We start from the raw sequence: 17,061 nt of genomic DNA, 5'->3' as shown, positions 1-17,061 counted from the left end.
TTAACATTATTTTTCTAGCTCCTACTTGTTACCTTCCTGTGCTATCGTCTACTCTCCTCACAAACACATTGCTCTGTCCAGTAGACAGTATCCCAGGCTTCAAGCATACACCAATCACCAGAACAACAATTATGGATCTGCACATTGATGCAAAATTCAAAGCATGGCCCAAAACACAGATGCTCTCAGAGATGAGTTGAGGTACATGGGACCTTTAAAAATGAGAGGTAGTGCGCCGAGCCTATGGAGGTTAACAGAACATCTGAAGGCAGCCCTGGCATTACCATTTCACTTCTGACAAGAAACATTTAGACAGGTTGAAAAAAAAAATCCCATCAGCGCTGTGACAAAGATACCATCTACAACTGTCCATTGGCGCATCTAGGGTGGGCCAGGCCCCGGCTCACTGTAAAATGTCCTCCCTCTGTCCTGTGCCAACCATTGAGCGCAGTCGGTTCATCTGTGACTGAAGGAGAGACAGAGAGAAAAAGGCGAGCAAGAGACGAGCACCTTTTTATATTCACCGTAGATTGATGTATCATCACATTTAAATTGCATTCCTTTATTGCTTTTATTTCTTGTATTAATGTTTAGAAAACATTAGTTAACCACATAGTTTGTCATTATGAGGAAATGCAACCATAACATAACACCATCATTCAGTCTTACAAAATGAGTAAACGTTAATCATCCTGAAGAACAATTTGCTTCCACTAAATATAAGCATCGCCTGACCCCATGTCTTCTGTGAGTCCTTCATTATTTCTTGCCTTTTTAGCCAAAAGGATTTTGCTTGCTTAGATTTTTAGACCATACCCACACGTCAAAAGCAAAACAAGACCAGAATGCAAAAGCAAAGTAGCTCCAGAATGGAACATGCTCTTGGCTAAAAAGCAAACAACTCCCTGAAGATGACACGCATGGTTTCGTGCCGGCGGGTGCATGCTGCTTTTGGCTCTTTACTCATCTTTTCAAGAAACTGGCTCCAAAAATGTACAGTGCGTGTTTTTTATCCTTGAAACTGAAATCTAATATTACCCCAGGTCCCTCCTGTCCTCATCCCAATCATGAAAAAGTGAGATATCACTATCTCACCAGAAAAAAAAGAACAAAAGGAATCCTGGCCCTAACCCACCCCCTCCCCTGGGAGTACAAATATCCACCTATCTCAGCATTCCTCCTGTTCTTTTTTTCTGTTTTCTGACAGAATGGAATGAAGCAGGGGCTGGGAAGCTCCGGGATATTTACGTGTTTCCACGGCCGGCGGTGGGGGTGTTGCGGCCTGTTCCCGTCTTCCTCCCTGCCGGGCTTTGTAGGAGACAGGTGGATTTCCTCCTCCTGGTTTTGGTATCTGGTGGATGAGGGGGAATTCAGGCCCACGGCTCCCGGGTTGCCGGGCATGTCGGGAGGCACGGCGGTTCTGAGTTTATTAAAGGTTTTTTTAACCATGGCAGATCAATTATGCCAAGTGGCCGGAAGTCACCTGTGACAATTTCGCCAGTCCTGGATTTCTAGTCATAGTCACTTTCAATTCTTAGATTTGTAGTCTCGATTTTGCCTTAGTACTCGATACAGTTTGAATCTAGCTCCAATGAGAAGACAAGTGTTTTGACACAGAAAGTAGGGCCTCATGTTAAAAAATTAGGAATGGTGATTTCGAAATTGCGATTCTTACTGAATTGCAATTAGGAAATCACCACTCCTGATGTACTAAAGACTTCATAAAAGAGTGATTCTAGGTGGTCGCAAATCGACCTCCTTTATGAATATTAATGAGTTTGGTTGCAATTTGTGACCAACAAGGAATTGCTGCCATCACGGTGTTCTGCTGTGGTCAGCAGACCACCATGTCTGTGATAGCTTTTAAATATTGCAATTTTTTTTAACGAGCTTGTTTTTCCTTAAAGGATAAAAAGATGCGTTTACAAAAAAAAGCAAATGAAACCTTTAACTTTCATTTTTCTGTGGAACTATTGCATGCTCTTAAAAAATATTTTTTCACATTCTTAAAGGGGGAGGGGTTCCATGGGGAGCCCTTCCTATTTGCGAATGATTACTACTACTACCTTTGAGTAGTCCGTAAAAAAATTATGTTTTGTGACAACAATTCGTTCGCAATACATTAACACGTACAATACCAATTCTGTATTTGGAAGAGACGCCCTAAATATACCCTTTCAAATACAGAATTGAATTTGGGTCACAAAAACAAATTGCAATTCAGTAACAAGTTACCAACTAGCAATTTGGTGTTGGCACATATAAAGAAGACTTTTTTAGGTTGGAAACAGCTTGTTTCTCTGCGACCTCAAAAATGCTTTGTACGTCTCATACATAGTTACTGCGGCAGGCGCAAATGAAACAAGAGGTGATTTACAGAGAACAGTTTGGTTTGTGGGTGGAGGATAGAGTTGAAATAAAATTGGAAAAATCAGGTAGCCTTTGGAAGGGGAATGTGGGCCAAGCATTTGGGTTAGCCCGAGCAAACATACTTATTGTTTACATCACATATTTACCATCTGAACATTGGGAACAATATAGAAGTAGCAGGACTTTAAAGACAACAAGTTGGTAAACTGTATGGTTAGAAAGTTAAGCTTGGAAGGTTCTTTTTTAAAGGATTGAAGCTAAAAAGCAGGGGAGGCTGGTTGTCTTTCAGAACATTTCAAATCCGCACTTCTGGGCCCATACTGACGGCTAAACCCATTTCTGCTTCTCGGCTTCTTGCTTCGCATTTCAAACATTCGCTAACATAGCGCTGCTATTACAGGACATAGACTGAATAAAGTGAATACATGCCTACAAAATACAAAAAGACCACAAACAAAATGATTGAGACCACACTATTTGTTGTGTTGGAAAAAGGAATGTTGCAGGCGTATGAAGCAGTTTAACAGGTTAACTTACAGCAGATCTAAGGGCATCCAGTGATGATAGGACCTAGGCTGTGAAGACTTGACACAGAGAGGGATACCAAGTGACACAAGGAATGAAACATCTGCGTCAGAAATGACCTAGAGGGTGCATAGCCTGCCTCCCTGAATAGTTGTACACCACCCCACAACCATATGTTAGCAGGGGAAAAGTGGTGTGCAGCCTGGCAAGGGACTACAACGCTAAGCTGTTGCCCACCAAATTGATCATAGAATGTTGGATGCAACCTGATTTGCAAACTAGCAAGTCTGAAACTTGATGGTAGTCCGGGGCCTGTTTTCGTCTTCTATTCATTGTTCTTCTGTAGATGGCGTGCAAATTTATTGTGTTCCGAACGTGGGGGGCAGCTGCAGAATGGTTTCCCTAGCGAGTTGACACCTTAGACCCTAAAAAAAAGCATCGCAAACCATTATATCAAAAGATAACACGTTTCCTGCTTTTGGTCACAGATCCCTACTACATGGACAGTACTGCTGATGAAACAGAGGGCGGAAAGGATATTCTTTCCTTTGATGCCAGCCTGCACCTTGGTACAGAAAAGGCTAACAATCATTCAAGAGATTATTTCTTGCACGGTTCTTCCTTGACGACCACTTTTTAGATACAAGAGGTAACCAGGGCCAGACCGGCCATTTCCCCGGAGGGCAGGTAGGGTGGGTGCCGGTTTTGTCACTGTGGGACGGTTTTGCAGCAGTGCTGCAATATCGGCCCCCTGTAACAAAAGCGGGTGTGGTGCATCTTGCTAGCACCACTTCACTCCCCCCCCCCCCCCCTTCACCCTCCTTCTCCCTGGTCGAGCTGCAAACTGTCAGGGCTGGTTGCTGTTCCTAGTCCGGCCCTGAAGTTGATGCAAATGTAAAAGCGAGACCCCTCTTTGAAGCGTTGATGAGGATATGATGCAGAGCTCGCTCACTTGAATGGACCCCATGGATTTTGTGTTGGAGATCGTTTGACTTGTCCACAAAAGGAACACTAGAGGATTGACTGTGCACTGGGACCAAATCGGTGACACACTGGAGGAAGGCAGCCTACAGAGACCATCACATAATAGCCATGACAGCAATGCAGGGGAAGGCAACCAAGTTGTAAGTATGCTATAGGGACTTGCTGGCAGCATCTAAAATAATAAAGTGGACCACTCTACAGGGGATCATCTTACAATTTGGAAAAATAGTCTATAGATAGCAAGTTGAGAATGGATAGAACAACTTCTATGAAATATTTGAAAAGAGCTTTCTGCGGCAAAGAACAACACTTGACACTACGTTTGTGGGGGTAAAAAACTTTGGTACACAACTGTGAGATTATGTTTGGAGGTGGCACAGTCTTACGCAGCTATATACATGTTGTTTTTTAACCTTTTTGCCACTTCCTCGCCTTGTCTCTCCACAGGAAGCACACCCAGGCTCCCAGTCAGCCAATCTCAATGCTGCCTTAGCAGGGTTGTGATTGGTCCGAGTGCTGTGTTTCCAAACTGGAATGGCATGGTGAGCAAAAAAACGATGGATTTAGGCCCAGATCTCTGTATATGGGTGAATGTATGACATTGTTCTGCATTCTGTCCATAAATTTTTCTTTTTGCACGTGTTTCGGCGCTCAGGCGCTGGCTAGAGGCCTGGGCATGTTCTCCACGTAGGCTGTAATGCAGCCTGCATGGAGAACATGCAAAGTGCGCAAGACTGTTTTGGGCAGCCTGAGAGGGCCGTCCAAGCAGTCACTGGGCACTTTAGGAGGGTGCTACCACTCCTCCCACGCAAAGCTGTGAGCAGAAGTAGGACAAAATAAAATGATAATAACGAGAGTAATCATTTTATTTTCTGTGTTTCTCTGCAAGAAGCAGTGGGGCGACACTCTTCCGCCTTGGCGGAGGAGCCACCACTGCTCTTAAAATTCAGTTGTGTCGCCACGAGTATGTAGTGAGTCATTCTAGAAAGTTTGCTGCAAGGCCTTGGCTGTGGACATGTTTCACTGCGAACAAGTTGAAGGATGAATGACAGGAACTCGTGCTAGGCGAATATGACTACTAGGCCGTGCACGTCTCCAGGGCTTGCTGGCACTTGAAACAAAAGGGCACAAGCAGACATGACCTCTATAGAGTTTTGACAAGCAAGTCAGACATTTGGGATTCTGTGAGAATTCGGACATACAAATAATACAATTTTAATAGTGTTTTTTATTGTTAGCGTGTTAAAGGAGATAAAACCCACTTAGATATTATTTCAAACAAAGTGGAGAATATACAAAGAAAATGCTCCAAGGCTGCTGGGAGATCTGATTTGCATGAATGGATTCTGTGCTACAAAACTGTAACACATATTGCTCAGTGCAACAAGACCGGCTAGGTGGATACTGGAGGGTCTGTTTAATCCCAGGCACATCCACTCTGCAGAACGTGGTGTATGTTCTTCAGGGCCCTGTGCTTTGCAGGCAGGGGACCTCACCTGCCTGAAAAGACCCACGCTCTTCCAAACCAGGTAACGAATGGGCCAGATAAACATGCACTGAATTTACTCATGGTGATTGCTGCAAAGTGTTTATCAACTGCCTCGTTTTAAGTTGGGAGGGATTTCATTCTAGACCATAACTTTCACAATGATGTTGTCAAATGGTAACTAAAGGTACTGGGATATGCTTTATTTAACAATGCTTATTGGTCACTTGTAAAGGGATCTCTCAATAAACAGTGGGGTTGCTTTTTGCAGCGAGGCAAGTATCTGCCAACCCTTTGAAAAATGAAGTGTCTGCTAAAAGCCAAATGCCTCCACAGCAGAATTTGGGACTGCAGTGGAGGCGAGTTGTTTCTTTCTACAGGCTCCACAGATTGCATGCTATCTCTAAACACCTACAGCAGTTATGGTCCAAATATCCTGCAGGAAAAATTGTTCTGGACTTAAACTTTCAATTTGTCTCTCCTTTATTTCATTTGAATGACGCTAACCTTGCCTCCCTCTTTCCACATGCTTCCTGACTAAATAGACAACTTTATGCTACACGCCTGTCTGCCTCAATCTATCTTTCCTTGAAACCAAATACCTGACTCCTCACGAAATGTCTATTCATTTTATTAACCATTCGCTTCTCACACAGTCCCCAGTAATGATCACGCCTAACTCAATCATGCACCTCCAAGAAACTGGAGTAAAGGCGTGAAAGGATTACCTAGGGAACACAGGACAAACCCCAATAATCACTGGACAAACCACTAACTTTGGGGCCGGTGTAGCGTGCTAATCGCTGTAAAGTGCTTCAGCACCGTGCCAGGGGTAGTAAATGTCAATGTCAATTTTGATTCAATTTGTGAGAAGCACTTTTTCCTTTAATATAATAAAAGCACTGTATTATAGGGCTCGTGCAGTCTGTGAAACGACAACAAGACACAAACTACAACAGACACCTGATTGCCTATCCTCCTACACTGGTAGTTAGTGGCAGCACCACACAGCAGTCACCCAAGTGATACCTGTCTGGCTCTCTGCAGCTCCCAGTTCATTAAATGATACTGAATTGAGCAACCTTTGGAAGACATCAGATGGCCGAAGAAAAGCAGGAAAGCCTACATGAACAAATGACACTGGTACAACCAACCTTGCACTGAACCAGTACCACCATCAGCTGAAACTCTCCAAAGCCCAAGTTCACCCTTACTTCAAGGGGCTGACGCCAGGCTGCAGGCCACCCTAGCCAAGAAATCCCTGTACAGTGAGCCCCTTTTCTCCCTGTTGTCCTGTCTCCCAGATCTGAGGCAGGTACTCAAGGATTATTTGCAACCACTGAGACTGCCAAAATAGCCTTTTCGACACCATAAGGCTAATTCAGCAGCTCACAGACCCTACCAATAACATATATCACTCTAATATAGTAAAGGTAGGGCCCACAGTCTGGAAAAAACCATTCAAACGTTCATGATCTCATCACAACAAACTCCCCATCTTCATGACCTCTATGACCCCCACCAATACAAATGGAACAAATATTTTTCATTGTGGAACATTTTCAAATAAATGTGCTACTCTACAATGACAATGAAAATTACTTCATGCGTAAGACCATCATTTACCCCAAAAAACGGATTCAAAGGCAACCTACTTCTACTTGCAGAAAACAATCTTCATAGATTTTACATTTCTGCTGGATTTGATTAGAGTAAAAGTAATCTTGAAATTTGTTTATCTGACAATATGCAAAAAAAGCTTTTGCAATGGCTATACTGAGAAACCTCACAAATGGCAGATTTAGGAAACTTCGCAAAATGTTGGTGTGAAGAGAAAAATAACGTGTCACAGCCATAACCTGCATGAGAGTGACTTTAGTCTTCTCTTGGCACTCTCTTCATCATGCTGTAGGGTTGAAATCTTTTTCTGCCAGCTATTAAATTTGCATTGACACTAGACGGGACAGCCCCTTAGGGTGGCATGCAATGTTGCAAAAAATAATACAAGGAGCAAAGACTGGCCAAAAATAAATACATTTATATGTGCTCGAGAATCACATGGCAGCTTCTTCATTTTTGTGCATTGATAAGCCTGGTGTATCAGCTGTTTAACCTACAGTGCTTGAAAGCGGACTCATCCACCGTAACTGACCTTTAACTGCGCCTGCATGTGAATGTTAGTGCCACCAATTTTGTCATTATCCCTCACCTTCACTCTTATCTACTTCTGTGATGGTGCTGAGCAGATCCTGTATGTTGAAGTGTGAGGAAGCAGGGTACACAGCACACTGCATCCTTTGCATGTTACATTGCTTTCTTTCTCTGCTCGTCCTTTTCTATGTGAGCGTGTAGGCCTGAAGGCACTTGAGTGCCTTGCGACTTAGTTGTACGAGTAGAAGGTAAGGTATCACCACATCCTGCAGAGGACCAAAAAAGTGAGCTCTGGGCAGTGTTGCTTTTGAACAGCAGTAAGTAGACTCACCAAGAAGCACCTATGGTACGAAGGACGGAGGTGTATGTGCATCCAGCCGGACCTACGGTAAGGCAGAGACACCAGACAGAGCCTGAGGTATGACTGGGCCCATGCTGAATTATTTTTCACTTAGGTTGCAAGCGGTTTCACAGTTGAGAATTTTTTTGCCTCAACTTAGCTTCCAGTTTTGATAGTCTAGGCAGTCTACTGGATCCATAGTCTTCAGATATGACACGTTATGCCCAAAAGCTAGGACCTAAAATAAATCACAATGTAACCGGGCAGCCAAAATACAAAATAAATTAAATAATAAGAAACTTTACTGATTCGATGCCAAATGTTTCTTTTTTGTATTTGTAATTTGTAAACGTAAAAATAAAGTTTATTAAAAAAAAAGCAAACTTTAAACGAGCTTAGTCACTGAAGAGGATGGAACTATCTTTAGGTGGAAGGAAACACTGTGCACAGTCTTCGTGCAGTCACTCAAAGTAAAAGGACCCAAAAGATAAAGGGGGCCAACCCACTGACCCATGCTGTATTCTATAGTGGGCAGAAGAAAAATGTGATTGACAATTTAACTGATCAATGTACGAAGCCCTCTGACCAAAAGCCCCTCAACATATGTTTGCTATAATTGATTTTGGACAACAATAAGTTGGCGAGACAGCTTAAGATAGTATCCAAGCTGTATGAAAGACCAGGCCTAATATCTGCAACCCTGCCTTCTCCAGCTTTCCGTCAAAATAATGGAATGCTTTACCGAAAGAACTACTTTACACTGTAGCTCATGAAATGTCATGAGGACTTGAAGACCCACATTTTCAACATGTCTCTGTTAATTTAAAGTCCAACCTGCTAAACCCTCTCTCACCTCTTGTGTCATTATTTCAGCTCTTCTTTATTTAATTCCCCAGAAAGTGCTCCAATGCAACTTAGATAGGTCAGTGCTTTGTAATTATTATTATAATAAATAATTAATAATACATGATGCATCTGGAAAGGTTCATAGGTAGACCCTCAATACCATACTAATATTTTCAATAAGGGATTTATCACCATCAGACTCAAATACATGGAGAATGTTTGAAGTTATATAAGTTATCGCACTTCATATCCTTAAGGCTTAGAAACCATTAATACTTATTTTGCTGCCACTTACCAACATAAGTCATATTTTTAATAACAATACATTTGAAAGTAGCCTACATATGGTTTCAACCCCTTTGAGCCACCTGCCTGCCCTGGGGAATACGTTGCTCAATGGGGATGTAGTCCAATCACATTTACAGGAACAACTCAAGGAAGTTGGGTGAGACTCAAAGACTTTCTTTGCATGGTCTTTACTGAGTTCCTAAACCCAGTATAGTTCTACAAACAAGTCTAAGAACCCAGTGCTCATTTGGCTTATTTTAACTGCCTTTGACTGGCCATCACCCTAGTAGCATATATACTAGACACAGGGGTACCTTTCACACAATAATATGAATCGAGCTGATGATACAGAGCAACAGCTAGAAACTAAAATGAGTAAACAGAACATTCGACAGCCTATTGAATAAATCCGAGTCCACAGTAGCACAAATACAGTGATTTTCACTATGGAGAAGGGAATTCCTGGTTTACAGTCTAATGTTGGATGAATTCTGAGAAAAAGCAGGATTGAAGATTAATAGATACAAAGCCTTGTTGTTTCCATTGGGGGTCATAGGTAGATGCCCAGAGGACCAGTTGCCCGCACTTGGTCTGAGGCGGGAAGTGGATAAAATTAGGTACCTCCCAATCATGGTGGCACCGGCCATGAAGAAACAATACCGGTATAAAATGGAGAGGGTCCTCAGAGAGCTAGTTGTTAATACGGTTCTGGAATTCGTTGCCCCGATCTATAATGGGAAGAGTTGCAATAACAAAAGAAAATGTCCTCACATAATGTCTTTACATCATACAGAACGGTTTCTAGACACTGCCTCTTGGTACTTTTAAAAAAGACTGAATGGGCTACTGACCTCTTTAGTGTGGACTGGAAAGAGAAGCAGAGTAGCTCTGGACATGTTTTAACTAGACCAAGAAGGGGAGATTAGGTCTACCAGACCTAGAATTCTACTACTAAGCTGCCCATGTGCAGCACGCAACAAATTATGCCTCAGATGTGGACAATTTGAGATACAATTGTTAAGTGGGACCTGTCATGGCACCCCATTAATGCACTTGCTTAGGAGAGGATCTAGAGTGCCAAAGGACTATCCAATTCAATTCATGAAGCTTTATTCGGCACATGTAGATGACCATAAAAGCATAAACAAAAAACAACAATACATTTTAAAAAAGACATTACAGCTAAAATTTACAATTGATAGTTATAGTCAATGACTCAATAGACAATGCATATTATCTTCATAAATATGTGAGATTAATAATCAGAATTCATTAAAACTCATACTTTTCCTGGAATTGATGCACTGGTCTAAAAATGTGGCAGTATAAAAACAAATATCTGCCGATTCCAAATTAAAAATTAAAGCCATAGCATGTTTGACTGTACGTACTCCGTATTTAACAAACAGAGGTTTCAAAAATACTATACGAAAGCTCGTGTACAGTTTACAGAACAGCAGAAGGTGCACAGTGCTCTGTGTAGATACATCATCGCACCTACATGGCCCGATAGGATGTTTCTTAATGTTTGGATGGGCTACTAAACAATGTGCCATCCCAAATCTTAGTCTGGTTAGCACAAATTTGTGTGAACGCCTAGTCACCATAGTTAGGTAAGATGGAAAACCCTCCACTAAATTATATCTATTATAAAAAATGACAGAGGACAATGATCCGGCTATGATTGCTCGTTTCCTTTCCGCATAAGTCAGGAATATACTTTTCATTTCTAATTTGGAGATCATTGATGCTGCGCTAGGGTTATTTAAAATATTCAGGTTAAAAATGTCTGAAAAACAAACGACGACATATTTAACCCAGGGAATATCTGGGTATTTATCCAAACGTAAACAATCCTCGACAATAAATCTATTAAGTGACTTCTCATCGCCAAGCCAAAAAGACCGCCAAATCATCAATGGTCTAAGCGATAACAAATCAATTAGGTAATTAATGGCTAGTTCTCGATGGCTTAATTCAGTTGAGACAGAGATGGGCAAAAACAGGAGCTTTTTTAAAAACATATTTTCCTCTAACTGTAAATTGCCTAAGGACTATCCATATATAGAGAGACAGACCGCCGATAGCTTCTAGAGTCCTAAAACATCCACCCTTGTAGCTAGTGTCTTGGATTTTTGGATGCTGCAACCTTTTAAACACAAACTCAGAAATGGCGGGGTGAAGTTGGACACTGGGTGATTTGTACCCAGGGCAATTGTTCATTTCTTTTCAGGAGGTGCCGGAAATATTCTCAGTGGGAGCAGGTCAATTCTTACAGTAAGCCAAGCTAGTCGAGACGACCAGGGAGATCTGGACTCCATTCCCCAGCACCCCTTCCTCGACTGGGACCATATTGGCAGTAATTAATCTGGGAAAAGTAGACATCTAATGGTGTTATTTTATTGCAATTGCATTTATAGAGCACTTACTGCACCCAACGAGGTGTTGAAGCACTTTACGTCACCTGGCACGCTAAACCAGAACCCAAGTTTACAGGTTAATTTAATGTTCAATGTTGGTTTTTGCAATTAGTCAAGTGCTCTTAAGAAAATATTGCTTGCACTTACTTCACTTACTATTTGTCCTATCGTATTAATACCAGTTGGTGTGGATCAGTAATGGGGGTTATGTGGTTTTAGTTGAATGGTTAGTGGGATAGATAAGCTGGTGAAAATTTGGTAATATTAGTTTGCTTAGAGAGGGTTTTTAAGAGGAGAGGTTGTGATCTATGAAATGATATAGCAGCCAATTGGAGAACTACCATAAGAAGTATTGAGGCAGGCATGAGACTGAGAGGAGGCTATACTCAGAAAGAGAAGGCACACAGAGGATGGAACGTTAGAAGAGGGTCACTCAGGAAAGAAAGGAGAGGAATCAAGCAGAAGTATGTCAAGGTCAATTTTTCATGCACAGTTTTAGGAGTATAGTGGGAGGAGTCTTTCTGAGATAGGTAGCAATTGGAGGGTGTAAGCTGTAGAAGAAAACAACATTATACATATACATATTCGGGGCATACAGCGTAAACATGTAATTCTGAGTGTACACATCATTTAAACATTAAGAGCCCTAGCGTGTTGTGTGCCAAGACTGGGGCATCCCTTTAATACATAATCTGGAGTATCCCAATCTTGGTGCAGGGTCTGTACTGTGCAAAAGGGGAGTTGGTGCAGAAAAAGAAAAAGGCCTCATTTAAAGATCGTTCCTCAAGATTCTTATAATGAAAGGCTTTTTTCTCACTCACTAAACATAGGTAAATTGGGTCTTGCTTAGAGTGTCTCGCCAATCAGATTTATACCCTGTTTTGTCATCTATTCACATCTAAGTGTATGATGTGCGTGTTTGTGTGCGTATATTGTAGTATACGCATTGTATGTATAAGCAAAGCAGAGTGATGAAGGTGTGTGGGTCCTGAGTCGGTTCCTGAGCACAAAATGGGTGTGATGTTGTTTTCCCACAGAGTGGAAGTGTAACACCAGGGATGCAGGAGGGAGGAGACTTCAATAGTCAAGTGAGGACAAAGAAGACAAGGCTCCTATGGAAATTCGAGTAGGTCCTTCCTGTAGCACAGAGACTTGGTAGACGGAGGGGTGAAGGAAGCTGCGTTCTGTTGCTTAGAGTGAGAAGGGTATTTTCAGTAAAACCACCTGTTTTTCTCTTTCCTGATCACTGTCTTTGTGACTCTTCCTAGGCAGATAGTTCAGACCTCTTTCTGCCTTTGTTGTGGGTGCTCCAGGGTGGAGACTAGCCTGCTGTGAGGAGCATCTCCCCACATAAAGGCTGTGTCTGCAACTGCATAGAGAGGCACTTGAAAAAGAAAGCACCCCAAACCATTTCTACGGCCTGCATAATTCTGGATAAAATAGAGATAAAGACTGCTGTTACTCTAATGCCCCCGCCTTGGATAATCTCACCTCGAACCTGCTACGTGTTTGTACCACCATGGAAGTGCTCAAGCTGCCATTGCGCCAGTAGTACGGTGGCCAGGGAGCTGGGATGAAGAGCACTGTTCACACACCTTATTCTAATTAAACTTTGCTAGCATGCCCGCATGGAGGGATGTGGATTTGTAAGAAAAGTAACACACTCTAAGTTCAATGTGCTTGTCATCCCTTAAGCAATGCATTCTTTGTCACTTCTACGCCACTGAGAAGACCAATGATTGCATGAAATAAAATGCACGTTCTCAATATTCCCAGAGTCACAAAGTGCCGGCTTGTCTACAGGCTGCGTATTCAATGTAACCACACACACCCCTACCAAAGTCATCCATTAACTGGCTGCACACTAACAGTGCACGTCCATCCTACCTCACGCTGCATGCTACAGCGGAGCCCTTTCTCAGGCACTATATGACTCTGTCTCCACAATAGCAACCATGCCGCCAGTAACACCTCTTCCTGACCCTTCAGTGGATGCAAATCACAGCTGCGCAGTGCTGGCACCGATCTGCAGACCTTGCACTCAAATCCAGCTGCATCCACCTTGATCCATCAAAAAGACCCATGGATCTGAGAAATAAGTGCATGTCCAAGTTACCCCGAGCAGCACAAAAGGTTGGCACAGCAGATCTCTCAATGGCACACGCTGCCTGCAGCCATTCTTACTAGCTTGAAGCCACTTTCCCTTCAGTTGTACACTTGCGTGATCTTACATTCAACATAACCTCACACAGAGTTGGATTGGGGGCACAATTAGGCCTGGGCAGCCAAAATAACAGTGGCCCACATTCACTGATCGCAGCCTTTCGCAATATACTGCTTAGTTTGGATAATGGAGCTAAATAATGGCAAACATTTGCGGTAATAAAGGTACTTTACAGCTCGTAGGGCCAGAACTTGAAAACAAAATTACAATTCCAATGAAAAATAATGTACTTTAGTAGCACAGAATTATCGAAAATACCAGGAACTCACCTGTTAATTGTGTTTTATTATCAATACATTTGCTGTGGATGTTTTGATTAATGTTCATTGGGAAACATGATATGGAAAAGACCTAAACTGCTTTTTACACTCACCGTGGCCTTTTATGACATTCATTTTATTTGTTTGCAGGACTTTAAAGAGGCCCTCTAATGTACAGAGACTGGTGAAAGGTGCATCTGTGTTTGTTGTTTTACTTTCGGCTAGTATCACGTGTACCTTCTGAGAAAGGGAATGATGCTAGTGTGTTAATGCAAAAATAAACCAAAAATAATGTCACTTTCCTTACATGCAGTTTAATATAGCCCAAACAAGGCCCAGAGCCATTGGAGCACTTCACGTGAGCACCAGGTAACATTAGTCTTAGTACTTTGTTTTAAATTCATGAAGATTTTGTGATTTGCCCAGAATCAAAGGATGTCAAACGGACGCTGGGACTTGAACCTGGTTTCCCAGTTTCATAGTCAACTAAGGCCACAACCCGTCTCTGTTGACTGCAGTATTTTGTTATCTGGCAGACAAAGGAGTGGAGCAGAGACTGATTCATCTCTGCTGCTCGCATGGAGTGGAGGAGGAAAACAACTGATGGCTCCCTTCCTGGCCCTCGCCAGCCCCCACCACCGGAGGCGCCAGTCCACTCCCCTGCTGCAGTCCCAGGAAAAGTAAGTGCTAATGGCTTCCCACCAGCAGCTCCTTGCAGACTCTTTCAAACCTGGCCATAGCCAGAGGGCAGGCACGCCTCATGCTGCGACAGTCGGAGCAGCCCATTGTCATTCTGTCTCCATTAGCCCACTGGCCTGACTTCACGGGCATGGGGTCATGTTTGTTAAGGCTGTAACAGCAGCCTTTCATGCTGTGCACCAGGGGTGGAGTACTTAGTAGGCCCGAAAAGGGCCCACCAAATGGCCTCAGTTGCACACTCTGCTCCGAAGGCCCTGCATTCACTCGTACCCTCACAGCGATGACACCCCCTCTCAGAACTGCATTCACAGTATGCCCACAGCTGCACACTGTGCTGGTACCACTTCTGGAGCCTTGTTTGCACACCTTCACACTTTGCTGGTACCTCTCCATGGGCCCGGCATTTACTCAGAACCAAAAGGCAGACAGAGTCAGAGTAGAGCTGATGGTGAGAATATAAGGGGGGAATGATCTCGGAGAGCAACTTACAGATAAGGGGTGGGCCATGACCTGTGCCTTGGTGAAGGGTGTTTCAGGCAATCTCACATATGTGACCCTGATAAAATTAAGTAGAATCTACACAGTAATAATTATGAATGCCTGTGTTGCGGTATAGATGGTGGTTCATTTATGAAGATAGCGTGGTCCTGTGACAGGATTTTGACTTATTGAGCAGAGGTTATGTTAAGAATAAAGGGAGCAAATGGGATTCCAATGGAGCCGTCCTCCAAACAATGTCTGGTACTATACCCAAATCGAAATCAGAAAAAATGCAGTATAAATGTAAGTACCTTGCGCTCGTACTGTTGAAAAGATGTGTAGGTATAGGTTGGTTAGCGACTAGAAGCCCGATCACAACCCTATGGGTGAGAGGCATGATTGAATGGGCTCTGGTGGAGGAGACCCACGTGAGAATGTTCTGGTCTGACAGAGTAGCAGAGGCCCTGGCTGCATGGGCAGAATAATAGGAGGAGCCTTTGAGGATGCGAGTTTGATGCGGTGGAGCCTGGCTCTCATGACCGTATGTAGAGCTCCATGATGAGGAGTGTGGAGGGGAGACAATCTGGCTAAACAGGAGGAAGACTAATACAGCCACATAAGAGGAAAGTATATGTTCATTTCTGTTTTAATTTGGGCAAAAGTAGACTCTAGATCGGACGGTAATGGTTTCCAGCATAGATGTGAGGGGAAGGGTCTCTGGGTACTGCCCAAGTTGTTCATGGACTTACATACACAGCCGGCATTTCATGTGTTTGGGGCGGCTTGAAGCAAGCTTGCCAGGCTTGGTCAAAGAACAAGAAATGCTTATGATGGGGCAAGGTAAAGCAACACAGAAACCAAGGCATGAAGATTGGGCCCTTGCAGTGGTTTCCCAGTTTTTGGCTGTTGATCTTGTAGTGCTCAACCAAGAACAGCTTCCTCAGTAGTGTCAGTTTGGTCTCCTGTCTTACCGGTCTTATATTCTGTGGGCCTAATGAATTGGATGCCTTTAGACTCCACCCTTGCCTTTCATAAGACTTTTGCATATAAAACTGGTTTGCACACAATGGTTGACTTGTGATCCTTACCATCACGAAGAGACTGGATCTTGAACACTACGATATCACGCATGCTACTATGAATACACCGCTATGTAGGGCAATGCACTGATACAATACCCAATGATGCTTTTTTATAGTCTAAAATATGCACTAAGCAGTAAGTAAAAGAACAACAAATTTGTAGAACCCTCACGAGAGGTCGGGACAACCACAGCAACATGGGAGGCAAGGACGCCCTGCTTGAGGTATACACCGCAAAACAACACTTGGTACATCCAAGTGGTGCACACTGGGAGTGAAAGATGAGACTCTTGGCTCCCAAACATCTTCCAAAAGCCTTCAGAGGATCTAAGGTGACAACAAACTGAAACTACTTGTGTGACTCAGGGAAGGCTTGCACCGCTCAAGACAGACAATGACTTCTAGAGACAACGGGTGTCACCAAAGCGTGTGAAAAACCAACTCTGCACTTCCTGCAAGAACATAAGTGCCTAGACGTGTGATGCACTGAAAGCATTGGGACTATTTTTTTGGTGTTCTGAACCAATGAACCTGAATACTAGAGAAAGTGCTTAGCTAAGGAAGGTGTCCTAGTCAGAGAAGATGCTTGGATTTAGCAGAATAAGGATATCCTTGTGCAGTGCTTTTCACTGACCAAGGTAGATGGCTGCAGTGCTTAATTTGTGGGGGGAAAAAAAGTGCTGAGACCCTCGTTAGGAGGCCACCGCAGTCTACACCGTACACCGCCACTCTACTTACACAACTACTATCACACTGTTACAAGTCTGACAATTGAAACTGTTTGAGGCCGCCAAAGCTTTAAGAATGGCTTGAGTGACAGGTATTAGTTGTTTCTAATGTATACTGAATTAACGAACAACTGTTTTTTTGCTCATTTCTAAATTACACAAACAGTGCCACCATGTG

At 43.1% G+C, this 17,061-nt stretch overlaps 1 protein-coding gene across 22 annotated transcripts in view; it reads right to left on the bottom strand.

Annotated features, from left to right (window-relative positions):
- Positions 1 to 17,061, bottom strand: part of ANK3 (ankyrin 3) — a 1,906,984-nt gene that overhangs the window by 1,193,201 nt on the left and 696,722 nt on the right. The window lies entirely within an intron of this gene.

This window comes from Triturus cristatus, chromosome 1_2, assembly GCF_964204655.1.
Source record: "Triturus cristatus chromosome 1_2, aTriCri1.1, whole genome shotgun sequence".
In the NCBI taxonomy this organism is placed as follows: Eukaryota; Metazoa; Chordata; class Amphibia; order Caudata; family Salamandridae; genus Triturus; species Triturus cristatus.
Note: the sequence above shows the minus strand (reverse complement) of the source record. Positions and strands in the feature narration are given on the sequence as shown.